Source organism: Macaca nemestrina, chromosome 15 (assembly GCF_043159975.1).
Source record: "Macaca nemestrina isolate mMacNem1 chromosome 15, mMacNem.hap1, whole genome shotgun sequence".
In the NCBI taxonomy this organism is placed as follows: domain Eukaryota; kingdom Metazoa; phylum Chordata; class Mammalia; order Primates; family Cercopithecidae; genus Macaca; species Macaca nemestrina.
Genome location: NC_092139.1, coordinates 45,491,302 through 45,512,920, shown reverse-complemented (window position 1 = coordinate 45,512,920; position 21,619 = coordinate 45,491,302). Strand labels below are relative to the sequence as shown.

The window sequence follows — 21,619 nt, the reverse complement described above, 5'->3', positions numbered from 1 at the left end:
TTTTATTATTTGTATGTAATAGATTTATATATTTAATATATATTAAAAGTTATATGTATATTATGTATATATATAACTTTTTAAACCAGCATCACATTCTTGGGACAAATATAAATTGGTTGTGATACATCCTTTTTGTACATTGCTCAATTCAATTTGTTGAATTTTTCTTTCAGGATTGTATACTTATGTTCATGGGTAAGAATTTCCCGTAAATTTCCATTTCCTGAATCTTGTTTGGTTCTTGTGTCATGACTATGTTAACCTCATAAACTGTTGGGAAATATTCTTTCCTTTGCTATTCTCTAGAAGAGTATGAATCATATCGAATTGTCCTAATGTTTGTTAGAACTTGTCCACAAATCTGTTAGGATCTGATATTTTCATTGCAGAGAAGCTTTAAAGTGTTGATTCCTTATCTTTAGTGGTTATAAAGCCACTCAGATTTCCTATTACTGTTGAGTCAGTGTTGAAACATCATCTTTATGGGAACTGGCTTATTTTGAATTTTAGGGGGATAACATCCTCCTATGTTCTTTTGAAATAGCTATAATAGTTAGAGTTATGTCTCCCTCTTCTTTATTTGGAGCTTTATGATAATTCTTTGAAGTCTGGAGTAAGGTAAATTCCCTCAGACACTATCTGTTTCTGCCTATTCTTAGAGTGTAGGAACTAACAAATGAGGAACACTTCTGTAGTAGAAACGGGTGTCCACCAAAACATTTCCTTCTTCATCCTGGATGCATAGCTAGACTATATTTCCCAGCCTCTCTTGGGGTTGAGTGTGGCCTTGTGCGTGAGTTCTCAACAATGAAATATGAGTGGAATGGAGTGATGACCTACTTCCAAACATGGAATATAAAATCCTTACTACCAAATGAACACCCATTTCAGTTCTCTTTTGCTGTGTCACAAGCAACCCCCAAGACCTGGTGCCCTAAAATAAAAATAGGTTTATTTATTTCAACAGTCAGTTGACTGAGTCAGACTTTGCTGGTCCTGTCTGAGCTCCTCATATGTCTGCATTATGTTATAAACTTGCTGGAGCTGGAAAGCCCAAGATAATCTCTTCCATATATGGGATCTTTGGTGCTCAGTGTGAGCTGGGACGCTGTTGTTCTCCTCTTTGTGACCTGTCTCTCTATGTGATGACCCATACCTCTGGCCTCTACCTGGCCTCTTTCTCCAGCAGGATTGCCTGGACATCCTTACAACATGGTGGTTGAGCCCAACGGGGAAAATGTAGATGCTGCCAGTCCACTTACGGCTTGAGAGAGAAGTTCTGTAATGTTGCTTCCACCACATCCTATTGGCCCATGCTAGTCATAAGTTCAACCCAGATTCAAGGCATGGGAAAGTAGACTCCACCTCTTCAAAGTAATATTGCAAGGGGTCATGGGGACAGGGGGACAACATTCACGGGAGGCCATTTTTAACACTCTAACACATTACCTCTGACATCCCCACACACTCCTTTTTCCCCTGACTGACGGGTAGATGCAGATGCTCAGGGAAGCCTTATGAGCTGTGTAATGAAGATAGAGGGGACTCCTCACCTCCAGTTTCCAACCTGTGGCATTGAATGTGGTGAAAGCAATAAATAAATGTGAATTCTGTTAAGCCACTGATATTTCAGGGGTTTTTTTTTAATTAATATTTTTTTGTAGAGACAAGTCTCACTCTGTGACCCAAGCTGGAGTGCAGTGGCCCAATCATCGATTGCTGCAACCTCAAATTTTGGGGCTCACGCAATATTCCTGCTTCAGCATCCCAAGTAGCTGGAACTACAGGAGTATACCACTGCATCTGGCTATTTCGTTTTTTGTTTGTTTGTTTGTTTGTTTGTTTTTTAGAGATAGGTTCTCACTATGTTGCTCAGTCTGGTCTCAAACTCCTGGCCTCCAGGGTTTATTTAGTAAAGCTAATCTAACCCCAAAAATACAGCCTTAAGCTAAGTTCTTAGCTTGAGGTTTTTCAGACCATACAGGTAATAGTAATCAGATTGCAGATTTATGAAAGGAACAAGTTGTGACTCACCCAATGCTAAGGTTTCATGATCCACTTTTCTTACTGATCCATGTGGTGTGAAGCATTGGAGAATTTGTGGAGGATAGACAGTAAAGGCAACTTCCCCACACAGTCCCCCAGCCCATTTATCTTTGCTCTGAGCATAGCCCTATGTGGATCACATTGTATGTGTGTAAGCTCTGGCTTTGTCTCCCGATCCCAGTCAACTCCATCCCACAACTAGATTTCGAGAGACACCAAATCTCAAATTCCCTTGGACTTTTCAAATCTCCTTAGCCTGAAGTTGGCCTTGACTGTCTGCTGGCCTGTCTGTTATACTATTTTCAGTTGGTGTTTGGCCCCTGAGAAGTCCACACTTACTTATTCACTCAGCATGCATCTAAAAATATGTTATTCATATTTTAGCTAGCATCTTAAATTGTTTTCAGTGTGAGGGTCAGTCTGATTTTGTAATTTTCAATACTCCCAGTAAGAGAACTGGGCTTTCATTTTTAAAGGCATTTAAATTTATAATAAGTTTATGTATTTTTCATAACTTCTATAAATTAATTCATCTCATTTTGCTTTTGTGAATTTCCTATTCACATCCACTGCTTTTTTTGTTGTTTTTATTTTGTTGTTTTAAACTGGAAAATAGTACCACGAGTGCTCTAAGAAACGTCTTGATATGTTTCACTCACTGTGACCTCTGGTGGCTAATTTACATTTCAGAACCATGAGTAAGATCAAGATGGACACCACCCCACCTTTCCCTGCCCAAAGAGACCTATTGAACAAGCCCATTCTTGCCTTCAAGTCCTGCTTCTCAGAGTTAAGCAATGTTTGTTTCATTCCACTAGATTCTCTTCTATTTCCTAGGCAGTCTGCTATGAATTTTAGGTTTATCCATGTTTCCTTCAATTTAACATTCTCAACATTAAATATATATCTTAGTCTGAGAGCTCCCAAAAGCAGACCTTGAGGCAAGAATTCAAAGGCAAATATTTATTTGGGAGATGATTCCAAAAAGCTGGATCATACATCAAACCAAACTCTATTTGCATTATGAAAAGAATATAAACGTAGATGTCCAGGACAGACAGATTATAGTCAATAAGAAATGGGTTCTACATAATGGTCAGATAAATGTTTAGTCCCTTAGGCTGCTATAGCAAAATACCATAAACGAAGTGGCTTATAAACAGTGGAAATTTATTTCTCATAGTCCTGGAGGCTGGGAAGTCCAAGATCAAGGTGTCAGCATGGTCAGGTTCTAACTTCTTGTTGTGTCCTCACTTGGCAGAAGGGGCAAATGAGCTCTTTTGGGCCCCTTTTATAAGGGCATGAATCACATCGTGAGAACTCTTCTCTTGTGGTCTAATCACTCCCCAAAGGCCCCACCCCCTCATTTCATCACCTTGGGGATTAGGATTTCAACATATGAACTTAGCAGGGGCAGAAATATTTACACCACAGCAAATGCCAAGGAAAAAGGGATTAATGAACAGCATTCTGTTTTATAATCACCAAGGTAATAATAATAATAATAATAATTAATACTTATCAAGCATTTACCATGACATTTTTATTAAATTTAATTGATTTAATCCTCAAAAAAATCCAATGAGTTAGCTGTAGCAAAAGAAAGAAAAGAAGGAAGGAAGGAAAGAGAAAGGGAGGGAGGGGGAGAGGGAAGGAGGGAGGAAGGAAGGATAAAAGAGAGAGAGGAAGGGGGAGGGAGGGAGGAAGGAAGGAAAGAAGGAAGGAAGGAAGGAAGGAAGGAAGGAAGGAAGGAAGGAAGGAAGGATCAAAGGCAAAATAAAATATGTATTTAGTAGAAGTGAATTTCTAAATTTAATGTTTTATTTGGAAAGAAATAATTGAAATTCAGGTCATATACACAGACCTGGTTGGTGGTCTTTGGTGTGTCTGCAGAACAAAGAGGAGGTTGGAAATATTATATTATGAAAAGGAGAAACACTACGTATGCTTCTTTGAGAAAGTTCATTAGCACGGGTAAAATCTGGGGGTAGCTGGAAAGTTCTGATTGGTGAGTGACTCTGGTAGGTAAAAGTAGTCTTTGTGTTGCAGCCACTTGTTTCAGAAGCCATTAGATAAAACTGGTTTCAGGTTACAGTAGGCAGTTTTAGCAGCCAAGATTGCACAGAATTACAGTCTTAGAGCAATGTTATGTGCCCTGAGTGCTTTTCCTCCCTGGCTTCTTGACTCTGCTTTAGTTGACTGTGACAAGAATGACCCAATTTCATCTGATCAACTTTCATAGAAGGAAGGAAAGAAGAAAGGGAGGAAGGAAGGGAGGAAAAAAGGAAGCTTAGAGAAAGGAGGGAGAAAAGAAGAAGAAGAAAAAAAAGACAGAGAAAGGTGGAACCTGGATGTAAGCCAGATTTCTCTTTTCTTCATTCTAACACTCCAGTTGGCATAGAGGATTTATTTCAGGAGCACATTATGAGATCTAAAGGCAATTCCGTTAGAGTGTATGGGTGTGTGTTTACTTGCAACAGCTCATAAATCTTTGAATCTGTACATGGAGTGTGTGAGGTTTTTGTTCCACATCTCCCCTCTCAGGTCCCATATTACAGAAGCTAGCATATTCTTTTAACTTTATATCTTTGGACCAGACATAGATGTAACTGTTAACTCTCTCGTAGCCTTTTAAGAGTTTCTGTCTCTCTGAGGCTCATTCCATATTTAAAATAGTCTCGAAATAATATTCAGGTCATTTTTCTACTAATAAAAGGAGGATGATCTAAATGATCAAGATAAAATGAGGGTATATAAATACAATTTTAGAAGGAAGTGATTTGCTCTTTTTATTTTAAGCATTGAAGTAGAAAGATAGGTAGAAGGAAGAAATCACTGAAGGAAATTAAATTAGGGACCAAGGAAGGGCAAGTGCTTAACAACCAGCTTAATTGTAATAATTTCTAGAAGCTCATTGTAGGATGATTTTAAAATATTATTAATTGGATTGCAACAGATCTGACCTAGTATGTCTTAAGCAAGCAGCTTGGTTAGCAATCAGTCTGAAATCTTAAAGCCTGTCAAGAGAGCATCTGCAATCTGTTATTAGTGGGGAAAATATAAATTATTCTGAGCCATGGAGAATGTGGTTGTCACTGAGTATACCACTATTAGATATTTTAGAGGGAATAAGACAAATGGCACAATTAGGAGAAGCAAAACCTTGTAATTTAAGAAAACCTTGAGATGGATTTTTCATTTCGTACACAGGCTGATTATTAAAGTCTAATATATAGTCTTTATTTTGCTTTTGTGTTTTGGTTTCTCATGTTGGCTGGTGGTTACTGTCCTTGGCCTAGATTAACTTTTTCCTCCTGTAAATAAACATGAATTATCTATGAGGCACATAGTACTTAAAATGACCTGCAGTCATTATTTAGTCAATTCCTGTAGCACAACTTTAAGCTTTTTCACAGAGTGAGTTCAGTGTGTTTGTATGGGTTTTCAATTGATTAATACCTTGCCATTTAAAAAATAAGGATTTAATGTAATTAAGTTACTTCAGATGGTTAAAAAACAGTGCTAATTAAAGTGTGGTCCCTAAACCTGCAATGTCAGCTTTACTTGGGTGCTTGTTGTAAATCAGAATCTCAGGCCTCACCCAGATGTACTGATTCAGAATCTCTGCTAGGTGAGGACCTAGAATCTGCATTTTAGACAAGCTCTCCAGGTGATTCTTATGTACAATAAAAGTTTAAGGCACAGGACATTAGAGATGGGTCTGCAAACATTTTCTGTAAATATTCATAAATATTTTGGGTTTTGTGGACCTAAATGGGCTCTTTATAATGACTCAGCCCTGCCACTGGAGAAATGGCAGCCAGCGACAATGGGTATGGCTGTGTTCCAACAAAACTATATTTACAAGAACAGACTCTGGGCCAGATTTGATGCATAAGCCATAATTTGCCAACCCCTAGGTTAGAGCCTGGAGTGTCAGTTGTTGCAGGTTTTAACATTCTGTTTGGAAGTTTGTAGATGGAGGTAAGAAGAACTACTATTATTAAGTACCTATTGTGTACACGCCATCTCATATTTACTCAAACGACCTAACTACCATTACCACAACCCCAAACTACCATGACCAGCCATGCAGGTTATATACTGAAGAACAACAGTTGGTGGAATTTGAAATGATACAGTACACAACCAGGACAGCATTATGTGGGGATCATAGGTTTGCATCATTATCTTCATCTTACAGATAAGGAAACCAAGAATCAGAAGGATTAAAAATTTGACGAAAAATACATTGGCTGTCAGTGTCAGAACCAGGATTAAACCTGAATTTGTCTGATTGTGGAGGCTGTGCTCTATCCACTCACTCTGCTGAAGACAGGTAACATAACTGACCCTGGCCATTGGCCGTATGTATTTATGGTCCCAGTCATGAATGCAAAAATTTGCCACTGGATATTGGAAGACTGAGAAGGAAAGAAAGAAACTGGCCAGGCACCGTGGCTCACACCTGTAATCCCAGCACTTTGGGAGGCTGAAGCAGGGGGATCACTTGAAGTCAGGAGTTCAAGACCAGCCTGGTCAACATGGCAAAACCCCATCTCTACTAAAATACAAAAACTGGCCGGGCATGGTAGTGGGTGCCTATAATCCCGGCTACATGGGAGGCTGAAGCAGGAGAATCTCTTGAACCTCAGAGATGGAGGTTGCAGTAAGCCAAGATTGTACCACTGCACTCTAGCCTGGGCAACAGAGTGAGACTCTGTCAAAAAAAAAAAAAATGAAGGGGGAGAAGGACAAGGAGAAGAAGAAGAGGAAGAAGAGCAAGAAGAAGAAGAAGGAGGAGGAAGAGGAGGAGGAAGAAAACATGTACCAATGAGAGGTGACTCAAGGAAACATCTTCAACAATAAATGAAAAAAAAACCCTCAAAAATTGCTTTGGGTCAAGATAGAGGCTAGTATTATAGCAGGATGATAATAAACTCGTTCTATCAGTTAGTTATTGACACATAACAAACCATCCCCAGACTCAGTGAATTTATTATTACTCTTCTGTTCTTGGCTCAGCTCACTCGTGTCTCAGGTTAGCAGTGGGTGGGGCAGCAACTCTGCTGGTCTTTGCTGCATTCTCCTTCATGTTTAAGGGCTGGCAGGCTGTAGACTAGTCTGGGATGACCTCAGCTGTGACAACTGGACTCTCTTCCATGTGTTCACTTGTCTCCTCACAGATTAGTCCAGCCTTTCAGTTATGGTGGCAGCAAAGTTTCAAGAGCAAGCAAGCAGATGTGTGTACATCTTCTTGAAGCCAAGGCTTGAAACTGGCATACCATTATCAGTACTGAATCTCCTCCAGTCAAAAGATATAATCTATTTCCCCATCTCTTGAGTTTGGTCTGGCCTTGTGATTTGTGTTGGCCAAAAGATCGCAACAGAAATGATGGTGAACTAGTCTAAGCATAACCTTCAGGTGGTCTTGATGCCTGTGCAGTCACTATGCCCAGGCTAGCCTGTTGAAGGTGAGGTGCCACATGGAGCAGAGGTGGGCTACCCTAGACTAGCCAGCCCCGACCCACCCACAGCTGACTAGAGAAGCATGAGTGAGCAGTGCGAGACCAGAAGAACCACCACCCCACTGAGCCCAGCCAAAATTGTCAATCCATAGAATGCTGGGCTAATCACTAAGTTTAGGAGTGTTTTTCTTCAATGCCACAAAAATTGAGCAATAGAGGTGTCATACATGTAAAGTGGCCACCATTTACTGTGTATCTGTTTTGTATAAATGTTGAGGCGAGTAGTATTTAATCTTGTACTCCAATTTGAACCACAAAAAGTTGTCTAAATATCAATATAAATCCTGTAGCTTGCTGGTGGATACTACTGAGGTTTGTCTGGCCTTGTGATTTGTGTTGGCCAACAGATTGAAACAGAAATGATGGTGAACTAGTCTAAGCATAGCCTTCAGGTGGTCTTGAAACCTGCTCAGTCACTATGCCCAGGCTAGTCTGTTGAAGGTGAGGTGCCACAGACAGCAGAGATGATTGATGTTTATTGATTCAGCAAACATCTCCAGAAGAGCACTGAGAAGTTGTCAGGACATAATTCTTATCTGCAAGAAATCATGGACCTGTGGGTAAGACAGCTCCATAAATAGATACATGACAATCCAATATGATACATGTTGACATAGAGCTGTGGAAGCACAAAGCTGTCAAAGAAGAGGGTGTGATTTACTTTGCTTGGAGAAATTGAGGGTGGCTTTTCAGAGCTTTTTCCTGGGTAAGGGGAGTGAAATTTCAAATAGAGTAAATGACATGTGCAAAGGTGACTTGGTTCTAAAAAAAAAACTGATGGGTTTAGGAAACAATAAGGCTGGAATCAAGGAAATTTAGGAGCCTCTTCAACCTCCAGGGTAAGGAGCTCCTCACTTTTCCCTGTGTTTATCTCAGCCTTTAGGGTAGTAACTGCATTCTTCAGATATTAATTCTCTGAATTACCTCAACCTTAGAATTGGCAATAACCTTGAAACTGCTGATATCTGGTTTTAGCTCAGTGCCCCCTTTGTGCTCTTTCTGCTTTCTAATCTGGTTACAAAAGTTTCTTTTATTAAATCCTCTCCGACGATACTTAGTGTAGATTCTTTTTTCCTAACTAGAGCTTGACTGATCTAGTTTTCCAGGGAAATGATTCTGAGACTTACAGGATAATCAGGAGGACAGTTTTGAACAGGAAATAGCAGGGAGAATAAGAGACGGAAAGAAATGGAAACCAGGACACTAACGGGATTTTGTCCAGGATAGAGTCAAAGAGAACCTCAACCAAAGCGGGGGATGAGAGAGAACATTCACTCTGGCCCCCAGTGAAGAAGCCATCTTTGATCTTTTTATTTCTCTTTCAACACCCTCCATGTGCTCTCCCTCCTCCCCACACATGATTGCATTAGCAGGTACTGTCAGCTCTCCATACAGGAATTTTCCAAATCTGACAATGTTTCATCACATCTGCTGCAGCAATTCTAGTCTAAGCCAATACCATTCCTAGGCTTGTTGGGCACAATAGCTTCCCACTTTCTCCTGTTCTCACTCTTGTTTCCCATATAAATCCATTATCCAGACAGCAGCCAGAATCATTCTTGGAAAAAAAGATAATTCATACCATACTGCTCCCCGCTTAAAACTCTGAGTGATTCTCCTGGTAACAGAGATAAAATGGAAGGCTGCCCATGCACTGGCTTTGCCTGCTTCTTTGGAGTCATCCTATACCTCTCTCTTTCTTTGCCACTGTCCTCCATCCCCACTGATTTTCCTGTTCCCTGAACTCACTGAGCCATGCCCTCCTCTGAGTCTTTTCCCCCCTGCCTAGAACTCTCTCCTACTCTGTATCCTATGGCTATTTTATTGTACACATCTCTTCAGCATGTGTATATTTGATGTCAATAGGATGCTTTCTTAATGTTTTAAAGAAATTAACTTCTGCTTGTTTTCATCACTCTGGTCTCAGTTCAGACATCATCCATTCAGAGGGGCCTGTCTTCTCTTTCCTTTCTGATGTAGATTCCACTTACCTTGCTAGACGCCATTATATCACTGTTTAATTTCTTTCATAGCATATATCTGAATAATCCCATCTCCTTTCCCAATTTCCTTCCTTCCTCCCTCTCTCCTGCCTTTTCTTTCCTTCTTCCTTCCTTCCTTTCTCTTTTCTTCCTTGTTTCTTTTTTCCTTTCCTGTTCTTTTTTTTTTTTTCCTGGCTTTTCTCACTATCATGTAATCTGCACATAAACACCCCAAGGACAGCGACCTAGTACTCACTCGACAAGAAGTTTCTGAAGGGATGAGTGAACAGTTTGAAGAGACATTTTTGAGGTAGATTCTACAGGCTCTGGCAACTATTTGAGTGTAGGATAAAGGAGATCAGAGGGCAACTTCTAGAGATCTTGTTAAGATCAGTCTGCTCATGGTGGTTGATAGATGACAGTACTATCGACCAGATCAGGACTGTCTTTAGAAGAGTACATTTTGGAGAGAAAAAGATGAAATTGATTTAGGACTATTGGAATCTAATATACTCTCCAAGATAGCTGGGAGAGGTCCTCTGCAAAGTGAAAATTTGGATCTAGACCTCAGGGAAGCGGCGAAGGCTGGAGACAAAAGCATTCATCATCATCATGATAGACAAACATCTATGCAAATCTTTATAACTTGGCAATCTGTTATAGCATGTACATTTATAAATATAAACAATCAATTATAAACATATTCATAAGATATTTGCATGCAAACATATTTTATAAATATAATTGTAAAAGAGTTTTACATTCCAGGACAACAGAAAGAGAGCTTAGTCCAAAAAAAAAAAAAAAAAAAAAGCTAGATTTTCCTTTTTATTTTAGAGATTTTATAATCCTTTTAGAAGCATATTACTTTGAGGCTAATTCCAGGATATATTTATGCCAGCATTTTGACATTTGGTATTGTAATAAACAGTTTGCATTTTTGTTACTTTAGTTTTATGTCCATTTCTTGGTCCTTCTGAGAATCTGTAGTTTTAAGTCAGGGACGTTTGAGTGGAATTAGTTCAGCAATCCTACTTGTCTCCTCTGATTTTCCTGCCAAATAAATCTTACCAGATAATATGCAAATTGATTTAAAGTCCAAAGTGATACATGTTCTATTTGAATGTTGTCATGGTAGAGAAAAAAGGCCTCCCTCTGTTTTGACCTTGAGTGTTAGAGAAAGAGACATTTTTTATTTCACTGTTTGGAGAGGACATTGGGGTGAAATAATCACAGCTACCCTTAAGTGAGCCACTTTATCACAGGTCTTTAATGCATTTTGATATTTCTAATGTAACATAGTTTTTTCTTAATAAACTTGTTACAAGGAGTTACCACCTGACAGGTGTCAACAGACAGGTAAGAAACCTTCAGCGTGTGTACGTTCAGTGTCAATAGGTTGCGTTCTTAATGTTTTAAAGAGGTTAACTTTTTTTTTTAGTACACTGAATATTTTTCTTGAAATATATTTTAATAACTAATTTATTTGAAAACTCCAATTTTCTACATTGAATTCAGCAAGTGTTTACTTCCTGTATGTTAAACAATGCGCTGAATATAGCAGGAGGTGGAAAGGAAAATGACACCTAGACCTCAGCCTCCTAGACCGAAAATACAAGTGTCTGAGTCACCACAATACAAGGTATGCTACAAATGCATTATAATTACCACACTTATGTTATCCCCATGAATGCTGGATTTATTCAGCAATCTTAGAAGTAGTATTACTCAGAAAAGGAAGGAGGAAGAGAAAAAATAACATTGCAATTAAGAACACACGCTGTACATCCAGATTTTCTAAGCTTGGAGTTTGGCGTGTTAATCAAAGTATCATCTTTGCTGTACCAAATATTCCTGAAGTTCCAGGAACTCAGCACGGTGTGATTTCACCCACATGCCACTGTTCAGTGTGAGTAAGGAGGATCTCCCGACTTTCTCTGCTCAAAGAGGTGACTCAGAGGTCCAGTCTCCTTTCATGGTATGGCTTCTCCATCTTGGTGCCATTTGCTCCGAGAGAGAGCGAGAGAGAGAGCATGCATAAAAAACCATGCTGCAGAAAGCAGGGGTTAGGCCAGATAATTGACCTTCATCACTTCTGGCCACATTCCATTGGCCAGAATCAGTCACGTGACTGACAAAGGGAAGTTGGAAATAAAATCTTCCTCTGGCAAATGGAAATAAAATTGAACAATTTAGTTAAACATGGCATCATCTTTATCATACCTGGTCCTACCATTTATTAACATATAAGATACAAAACTTTCTGTTGCAGTTTTCTCATCCATAAAATGGAAGTAGTAACAGTACTAACTCTGACCACCTAGGATTGTTATGAAGATTAAGTGAGGTAGTATATGTAAAATGCTTAATAGAATACCTGGCACCATATACATCATGGAATACTATGAAGCCATAAAAAAGGATGAGTTCATATCTTTTGAAGGGACATGGATGAAGCTGGAAACCATCATTCTGAGCAAACTATTGCAAGGACAGAAAACCAAACACCACATATTCTCACTCATAGGTGGGAATTGAACAATGAAAACACTTGGACACAGGGCAGGGAATATCACACATCCGGGCCTGTCATGGAGTGGTGGGACGGGGGAGGGATAGCATTAGGAGAAATACCTAATGTAAATGATGGATTAATGGGTGCAGCAAACCAACATGACACATGTGTACATATGTAACAAACCTGCACACTGAGCACATGTGCCATAGAACTTAAAGTATAAAAAAAAGAAAAAGAGTGCCTGACACATAGCACTATTGAAGTGAGCTGTTCCTACTTTATATGTAAATAAAATTACTAGAAAGGAGATATGACGGGCCATAGGATTTCAGAGTAGAATGAGATCATCTCTATAGTGGGGGATACGTGGTAGGCATAATGGCCCCTCAAAGATATCCACATCCTAAATCATGTAGCCCATGAATATGTTATGTGACATGGCAAAAGAGGTTTTGCAGATGTGATTAAGGCTATAGGCCTTGAGATGGGGGAGCTTATGCTGAATTATCTGGGTGGGCTTAATCTAACAGAGAACATTCCCAGCTGGAGGCAGATAGGATGCAACAGAGAGGAAGTCAAAGAGAATTGAGGCTTCAGAACAACTAGATTTGATGATAGAGGGCTCAGGGACCTCAGTACTACAACGGGAAGGAAATGAATTCTACCAACTAATCAAAGGAGCTTTAAAGTAGATTTATCCCCAAGAGACAAGAGCTAGTCTGGCAACAACTTTTCCATTTGTCTTCTGTGAGATCCCAAGCAGAGGACCAAGCCAAGCCTGCCTGAATTTCTAACATACAAAATTGTGAGACAAATATGTGTTGTTTTAAGCCACTAAGTTTCTAGTAATTTGTTATGGCAGCAATAGGACACTAATAAAAGAGAGAATCAATAAAGTATTCATGATAGAAAAGACACTTGAACAGAGATTTGATTGACAGGCTGGGTTTTCCTACTTAAATAAAGTGGGAGGACAGTCCAGATAAAAGAAAAGTTTTGAGCAGAGGAACAGGGAAGGTAGGGCGGGAATTTGTCAGAGTTGAGTTCCATGTGATATTAGGAACTTATGCGCAATGATTAAAAATTGGTAGCTTGGGCCGGGTGTGGTGGCTCAAGCCTGTAATCCCAGCACTTTGGGAGGCTGAGGTGGGTGGTTCACAAGGCCAAGAGATCGAGACCATCCTGGCCAACATGGTGAAACCCTGTCTCTACTAAAAATACAAAAGCTAGCTGGCGTGGTGGCGCGTACTTGTAGTCCCAGCTACTCGGGAGGCTGAGGCAGGAGAATTGCTTGAATGCAGGAGGCAGAGGTTGCAGTGAGCCGAGATGGTGCCACTGCACTCCAACTGGTGACAGAGCGAGACTCTGTCTCAAAAAAAAAAAAAAAAAAGTAGCTAGATTGGAGTTTTGGAGTTATGGTATGGAAGGCTTTAAATTCCAGGCCAAGGAGTCTTTCCCAAATTCCACAGCAAATGAGCAACTATTGCTTGATTTTGACTGGAGAAGTGGTGTGATCAGGGACATGCATTAGGAGGTTGTCTGACAGTACGCTAGATGGAAGGGGCACACCGGCTAGGAGGATTGCTTATGCCATAAGGAGTGAACCAAGATAGTAACTTTGGGAATGGAAAGGTGGGCACTCAGGAGAGACTGTCACTCAAGAGAGACTGTCTAAGGTTTAGCTCTCTAGAAGCAGGCCCTAAGGTGAGCCTACATGGGCAGGTAATTTATCAGAGCATTGCTCCCAAGAGAAGTCAGTAAGGGAGTGGAGCAAGCAGGACATGGAAGGAGGAGAGGGCAAGCAAGACTGTGCTTTCAGGGCAAATGCCAGCCTCAGCTTGGTCACACAAGGAGCTCTGGAGCACAAATTACAGTTCAGTGTTTGTTTGTTTTGAGAAGAGATTTCAATTATTCAGTGTTTTTAGTTTTTAAATAAGGGATACAGAAATATAAGCCATGGCTTCTTCCCAGAGTTTACAATCTGGATAGAGAACATGAAAGACACTGATTAACAGAGGCAAGTAATTTCAGGAGATAAATATACACAGATGTGTTTTGCAAAATACAGGTTCTTATACAAATATATAAGTAAATACTGATTGCATGGTGGTTTGGTTTTATCTGAAAGGGCTTTGAGAAAATAAGAAATGCCATTAATGGATAAAACTAGCAGTCTACCTAGCCAGACATGCTTTCCAGCAGCACCAATGGACATTGTAGGGAGAACAGGCGTAACTGTCAGATAATTTTTTAATTCACAGATTTATCCAACATTTGAAAATACCATGAAGAATCCGAGGAATGCCAGTAATCAGTGAATGGGATATCTACATGTCCATAACATCTATAGGCTAAACCCACTCAGAATGCTGTTCGCTAAGGGTTTATGTTTAATAAGCCCTCCTGGTGGTTCTGCTGCAGGTTCAAGTCTGAGAAGTACAAAATTAAATGAGATGGCATTTAAGATGCAGCATAGTGTAATGATTAGAGACACAGGCATTGGAGCCAGATTACTTGGTCCATGGGCAAGTTCTATAATATGAAATGTTAATAACACTGTAACACTCCTATGTCTGGCTTCTGGCTTCCTCTTCTTTTTTTTTTTTTTTTTTTGACAGAGTCTTGCTCTGTCACCCAGGCTAGAGTGCAGTGGCACGATCTCTGTTCACTGCAACTTCCACCTCCCAGGTTCAAGCAATTCTCACGCCTTAGCCTCCCAAGTAGCTGAGATTATAGCCCCCCCACTCCCACACACCATGCCTGGCTAATTTTTTGTATTTTTATTAGAGACAGGGTTTCGCCATATTGGTCAGGCTGGTCTCGAACTCCTGACCTCAGGTGATCCACCCTCCTTGGCCTCCCAAAGTGCTGGGATTACAGGTGTGAGCCACCACGCCCAGCCCTGGCTTCCTGTTTTTTTTTTTTTTTTGCCTTTCCAGCTCATACCTTCAATCATTTGTGTCACAGGACACATATAAGTACTTGGGAGGAGATAAACTTTGACAGTAAAGCAAAATCAGAGTTAAAGGCAAATGTTTAACCAATCATATCCAATTACAAGCTACTCAATGAAGAGTTTTAGATTTATAGAGCCAAATATTCCACACTCCTGAGAAATCTCAGCTTTTCATTCTGTAAATATTTTCATGCTGCACATAGCTGCCACTAACTAAATAAGTATACATATTTTAGTGTTGATTTATTACTCAAAGATTTGAATTAGGAGATTGAAATAAAACATTTGTATCTATGTATTTTTTTTAAAATCCATGCATGAGAAAGGAGCCAAGTGTCAGTTTTCAATGAGGGGAACGTTCTCATGGAGGTGTTGTAAGGTTAAGTCTGTCCACTTCATTTCTTGCTCTTTGGAAGATTCTGGGTGCCAACATTGTCTTGTTCAGGTTTAGGAAACTCATTCAGTGGAACTGCAACATCCTCCTATGGCAGCCTGTCTTCTCACCAAGCGTTGTCAATCAAATCCAAGATTCTTCCATCTCTTTGTACCTCACTGTTCATTCTCCTGGAGCTTTAACTTTGTCAGATCTGCACCTGCTGCACCGCTGTGCCAGCTTCCTCTGGACCATACCCTCAGCATCACATGACTCACACACTCTTCTCCCAGATCCCTGCAAGTAGGTGAACTCATTTGCTCACATGGAGGGAAAGTCTGGAGAAGACCTCGTTTCTTTTCTTCTTTCTTTTATTTATTTATTCATTTATTTTAAACAGAGTCTCAGTCTGTCACCCAGGCTGGTATGCAGTGGTACGATCTCAGCTCACTGCAACCTCCGCCATCCGGGTTCATGCTATGTTTCATTAAATAGAGATAGGATTATAGAAAGAATTCAAAAAATTCTTGAGTTGGGAAGTTCAATAATTGAAATGAAATATTGACTGGAGAGGCTCAACAGCAAATTTGACCTGGCAGAAGAATCAGTGAACATGAAAATTGGCCAATTGGGATTATCCAGGGTGAGAAACACAGTTTGACAGTTCCTCAAAACTCAAACATACAGTTTTTATATGACATAACAATTCCACTCCTAGGTATAAATCCAAGTGAATTGAAAACATATGTCCACATGAAAATGTGTACATAAATGTTTATTGCACCACCAAAAGTGGAAACAACCCAAATGTCCACCAATTTATAAATTGACTTTTTCAGTGTGATATAGCCACACAAATGGAATATTATTCAACTATTAAAAAAAGTAAGTAACAACACTGCCACCATATTGATCAACCATATGCTTAAAAGCACTGTGCCCACTGGGTGCAGTGGCTCACGCCTGCAATCCCAGCACTTAGGGAGGCCGAGGCAGGTGGATCACGAGGTCAGGAGATCCAGATCATCCTGGCTAACACATTGAAACTCTGTCTCTACTAAAAATACAAAGAATTAGTCAGGCGTGGTGGTGGGTGCCTGTAGTCCCAGCTACTTGGGAGGTTTCGCCATATTGGCCAGGCTGGTCTCGAACTCCTGACCTCAGGTGATCCACGCTTCTTGGCCTCCCAAAGTGCTGGGATTACAGGCATGAGCCACCATGCCCAGCCCTGACTTCCTCTTTTTTTTTTTTTTTTTTTGCCTTTCCATCTCATACCTTCAATCATTTGTGTCACAGGACACATATAAGTACTTGGAGGGAGATAAACTGGAGGGCAGTGGCACAATCTCGGCTCACTGCGACCTCTGCCTTCTGGGTTCAAGCAATTCTCCTGCCTCAGCCTCCCAAGTAGTTGGGACTACAGGCACGCACCACCATGCCCGGCTAATTTTTGTATTTTTTAGTAGAGATGGGGTTTCCACCATGTTGGCTTGGCTGGTCTCCAACTCCTGACCTCAAATGATCCACCCACCTCGGATGGGGATCTCTCCCACAGTGTTGGGATTACAGGCATGAGCCACCGTGCCTGGCCTGAAGACTTTGTTTCTACTAGGAGTGAGGGGGCAGTGGGTGGAATGAATGTGATGATGACAGAGGCTGGACATAAGCTTTCTTTGATTTTGTTTGAAGTCGAGTCAACTGGGCTTTTATCCTTTGGTACCAGTCAGTCATTGACTATAGGCAACCCAGGGTGATACGTATTTCCAAGCATTGGGAGGAAAGAATACTGAGTCTCAGAGGCAGCTCTCAGGTTGAAACTATGGAAGCATAGCAGGCAGAATCAAAGAGATGGGCACAGAGAGCCAGTAAAGAGCCTCAGGACCTGGGAGCTCACCAACAGCATCCGCTTCTGCGGTGGTGCAGCTTGAGTGCAGGGCAGCTTGTGGGGTGTGAAGATGAGGGTGATGGAAAGGAAGTGAAGGCAGCACCAATCCCTGTGCCCTTGGTCTTGGGGGAATGGTCAAGCAAAGAAAGATAAGGAAGGTGTTGGGGTCAGTTTTGGATAGAAAATGTACAAAACTGTATTTTCCGTGAATCCATTATTGAGAACATCAGAGCTTAGCTCAACTTCCGAGGGATGCAAAGGCCCTAAAACTTTGTAAGTTGTATGAACTCAGAGCCCCTGTAATGGTGGGGTTCCATTTCCCACCTTGGTGCATTAATTTCTTTTCATTTTCCAGAAATGTCTACTTAATTTTTACACATGAGGGTGATCAAAGTGAAACATTTTTTTAAATGCTTTTAGTTACTCTGAGGAACCATAACTGGATGGCAATATTTTATTGTTACTAACGAGGAAAGTGGAACTAGATATTGATCACATTAGTATATTGTTCAAGTTAAGCAAGAATGAACAAGAAACTGTTATACATTTTATCTGGCCTCCAGGGTTAGTCTAAATGAAAAATATTACTTCTGTCTGTTAAAATATATGCAAAGGCAATCTGTAGTGACAAACTAAATTTTGATAGATGAAGGAAAAACAGGCACTTGAAGAAAACAACAAGTATTTTCTAATCTAATATAACTACTTGAATCTTAACTCTTGGGCGATGTTCTAATTTCACTTTAACTTAACACAATTCCTGTTTGCTCATTGTAGTCAGGAAGCTATTCTAGACCTTGTGGGAAGTAGAGAATTTGAAAGCCTTGACTCCGTGGACTGTTCTTAAAAGTTTTTTTGTCTGAAATAAAAGTAGATATTTAAATATTCACAGTGTCATTAAGCTACGAGATCTTGGGCAAATCATTTCCTTGCTTTATGCAAACTGCATTGATTTCCACCTACCATGTGCCAAGCATTGTGCAGATAAGGTGATCTTTAAGCCCCCCTTTAAAATGAGGAAGTAATAGCATCTTCCGTGCAGGAGTCCTGTGAAGATGAAATGACTGCTCCTCCAAGTGTGGTCACTGGACCAGCAGCTTCTGCAAAATCTGGGCACTTGTAGAAATGCAGATTCCCAGCTTCATCCCAGACCTGCTGAATCAACACCCATAAGGATGGGGTCCTGGAATATGTTTAATAAGCCTCCCTGGTGATTCTGATGATGGTTCAAGTCTTAAAAGCAGCAAATTAAATGAAATAGCATTTAAGATGCAGCATAGTGTAATGATTGGGAACATAGGCACTGGAGCCAGGCAACTTCCCTCATGGGCAATTCTATAACCTTGGGACCTTCCCTGAATCTCAGTGTCTCTGTTTTCTCATCTGTTGTATGGCATATAGTAACACAGGAGGTATGTGAGCATTTAGAACAGAGTTTGGTGCCTTGTACCTTTGGTATCGTGCTCAAGAAACTTTACCTGTCATCATGGTTAAAGTGCTTACCTTGGTAAAAATTGGCAATTTTCGGGTGGATGGGGTTGATTAACAAAGGACGTTAGGAGATATACCTAGTGTAAATGACAAGTTAATGGGTGCAGCACACCAACATGGCACATATATACATATGTAACAAACCTGCACGTTGTGCACATGTACCCTAGAACATAAAGCATAATAAAATAAATAAATAAAAACAAACAATGGGGAAAAATACAGGATGTTAAGAGCTTCGGTTCAAATGCAATCTGTAAGGCCTGAGGCAAAATATCTAAGTGTTCAGTCTCTGCATCTCTAAAATGGACTGATACTAGCAACTATCTTCTGGAGCTCTTGTAAGAATGTCAAGGTGCCTGGGACACAAGAAAAAATGTAATGACCAGTACTATTAGCCATTACATTTGTAGTGGAGGAAAAATAATTTTCCTTCTATCCTTCTGAGTTCTTAGCTGTGGGCCTCTAAAACAAAAGACGAATTAACAACAACAGCAAAACAGGTTTTGAACGTTTATTTCATATATACACGGAACATACCCAGGTATTGAGTAACTCTCATGAGATGGCTTAGAACCTCAGTCTATATGACATCTTCAACGAAGAATAATACATTTTTAAAGAAGTGACAAGACAAAAGAAAAGGACCTTGAGTCTCTAACAGTGGCAGATTGTGGGAAGGCAAATATATGGGAAACGAGTGGTAGGTAAAGACCAACTAGTAAAGTTTGTTCTGTAGACTCCTCTGGTGCCACCTCCAGGCTGGTAAGCATCTATAGTTGTCTTTGGGGATCAAACTTTGTCTTTCCTGGTAGAAAGGGGAGGAAGCACACTTTTGTAAATTCATGTCCTGCTTTTAAGCAGATAAGGGGAGTGAAGACAGCTTTCCTTGTATCTTCTTTTTCTTAATTGCCTTTGGCTCAAAATAATCCTTATGCCAAAGTGGCATATTCCGGTCTACACAGTAATGATATAAAGTTATGATTGCTAAATACAGCCTGTGTAATGGAGCTTTAGGCAGGCCCAAAGGCCGGTGTATCTTTTAGGGGGAGAGGCAACAAGGTACTAGGGGAGTATCCAAGTCATTTGGTTTGAGCCCCCTCACTCAGAAACCTGAGAATTACCTGGTCTGTCTGTTGTTCCCCACTTGAGCTTTTGCTCAATGAATACAAAATATCAGCAAAAAAGTTACTATGAGAAAAGCGCAATTCTGCATTAAATGTCTACAGACAGGATGGTAGAAATGACATACCATGACCCTGCAACACCCCCTCTCACCACCCCCTTTCTGTCTCCTTCCTGCTTTTTCCCTTCCCTTCCCTTCCCCTCCTTTCCTTTCCCTTCCCTTCCCTTCCTTCCTTCCTTCTTCCCTACTTTCCTCCCTCCCCCCGCCCTTCCTCCTTTCTTTTCTTCTTGTCTTTTAAAATAAGAATATATATTAAGGGCCTACCATGTATCAGGCATTGTGCCAGATAGGTGGTTCATTGGTGAGCAAGACAAGAAACAATTTCTGACCTTATGTTGCTCACTGAATAGTTGGGAACTTAGACCTCCATCCATCCATCCATCCATCCATCCATCCATCCATCCATCCATCCTTTCATTTCCTTCAAAACTACTTATTGAATGTCTATATATTCCAGGCACTGTTTTGGCATATATAAGGCTGACACACAAATGAATATAAAATTTTGAATGGAACATATACAACAAAAAGAGATCAGTGATATTAGGAGACTTTATAATAGGGTTATAATCAAAAGAACAGTTTGGAATAGTTGTTTGTTTTCTTTCTTGTCTTGTTTTCCCCTTAACTCTCTAGTAAACAATAACACACATACAGAGGAATATACAAAAAATAAAAGTGCAATTCAAAGAATTTTCACAAGGAAACATACCCATGTTACCAACACTCAGATCAGCCAACAGAACATTATCATCCTCCCAGAGGCCCTCCTCATAGCCCCCTCCAAGTCACCACCCTCTAAAAGTAGCAAACATCCTGATTTCTAACACCACAGACTAGTTTTGCTTATTTTCAAACTTCATAAAAATGGACTCACGCAGTCTAAAATCTTGCATCTGTTTTTCCACCTCAATGTTATATTTGTGGGATTGATTCATGATGTTTTGCTGTAGCTGTAGGTTATTCATGCTCATTGCTGGGGAGCATCCTGTTGTATGAATATACCACAATTTATTTTTTCCATTCTACTTCTTTTGGAAATTTGAGTAGTTTCCAATTTAGGGCTATTATGAATAATGCTGCTATAAATACTCTATTATAGGATGGGATGTGGTGGCTCATGCCTATAACCCCAGTGCTTTTGGAGGCTGAGATGAAAGGACTGCTTGAGGCCAGGAGTTCAAAAGAAGCCTGGCCAATAAAGTGAGGCCCCATCTTTGCAAAAGAAAAATTAAAAATTAGTCAGGCATGATGGAGGATGTCTGTATTCTAGCTACTTGAAAAGTGGAGGAGAGAAAATCTCTTAAGCCCGGGAGTTCTAGGCTGCAGTGAGCCATGATTGTGCCACTGCACTCCAGCCTGTGTGGCACAGTAAGATTCTAAAAAAATTATATTATACACCTTTGGTAAAGAAATATATACATTTCTATTAAATATGTACCTAGGAATAAGAGCGCTGAGTCATGGTGGGTTACAAATGTTGAACTGTCATGGTTAGTGCTAGCTTTCCAAAGTGGTTGTACCAATGTCCACACCCACCATTAGTGTGTGGAAGTTTCAGTCAGCAATGGTTCCTAACCAGAGGCATTTCCATGTTCATCCATGGCCTTCTCAGCACTAGGAGTTAACCTCCTAGTTGTAGCTAGGATAA

At 40.3% G+C, this 21,619-nt stretch overlaps 1 long non-coding RNA gene and 1 pseudogene across 1 annotated transcript in view; one reads left to right on the top strand and one right to left on the bottom strand.

Annotated features, from left to right (window-relative positions):
- The window catches only part of LOC105481512 (uncharacterized), an 80,649-nt gene that overhangs the window by 36,590 nt on the left and 22,440 nt on the right, over positions 1 to 21,619 (top strand). The gene's annotated exons all lie outside the window — the stretch shown is intronic.
- Positions 15,370 to 15,593, bottom strand: LOC112426625 (anaphase-promoting complex subunit 13 pseudogene; annotated as a pseudogene).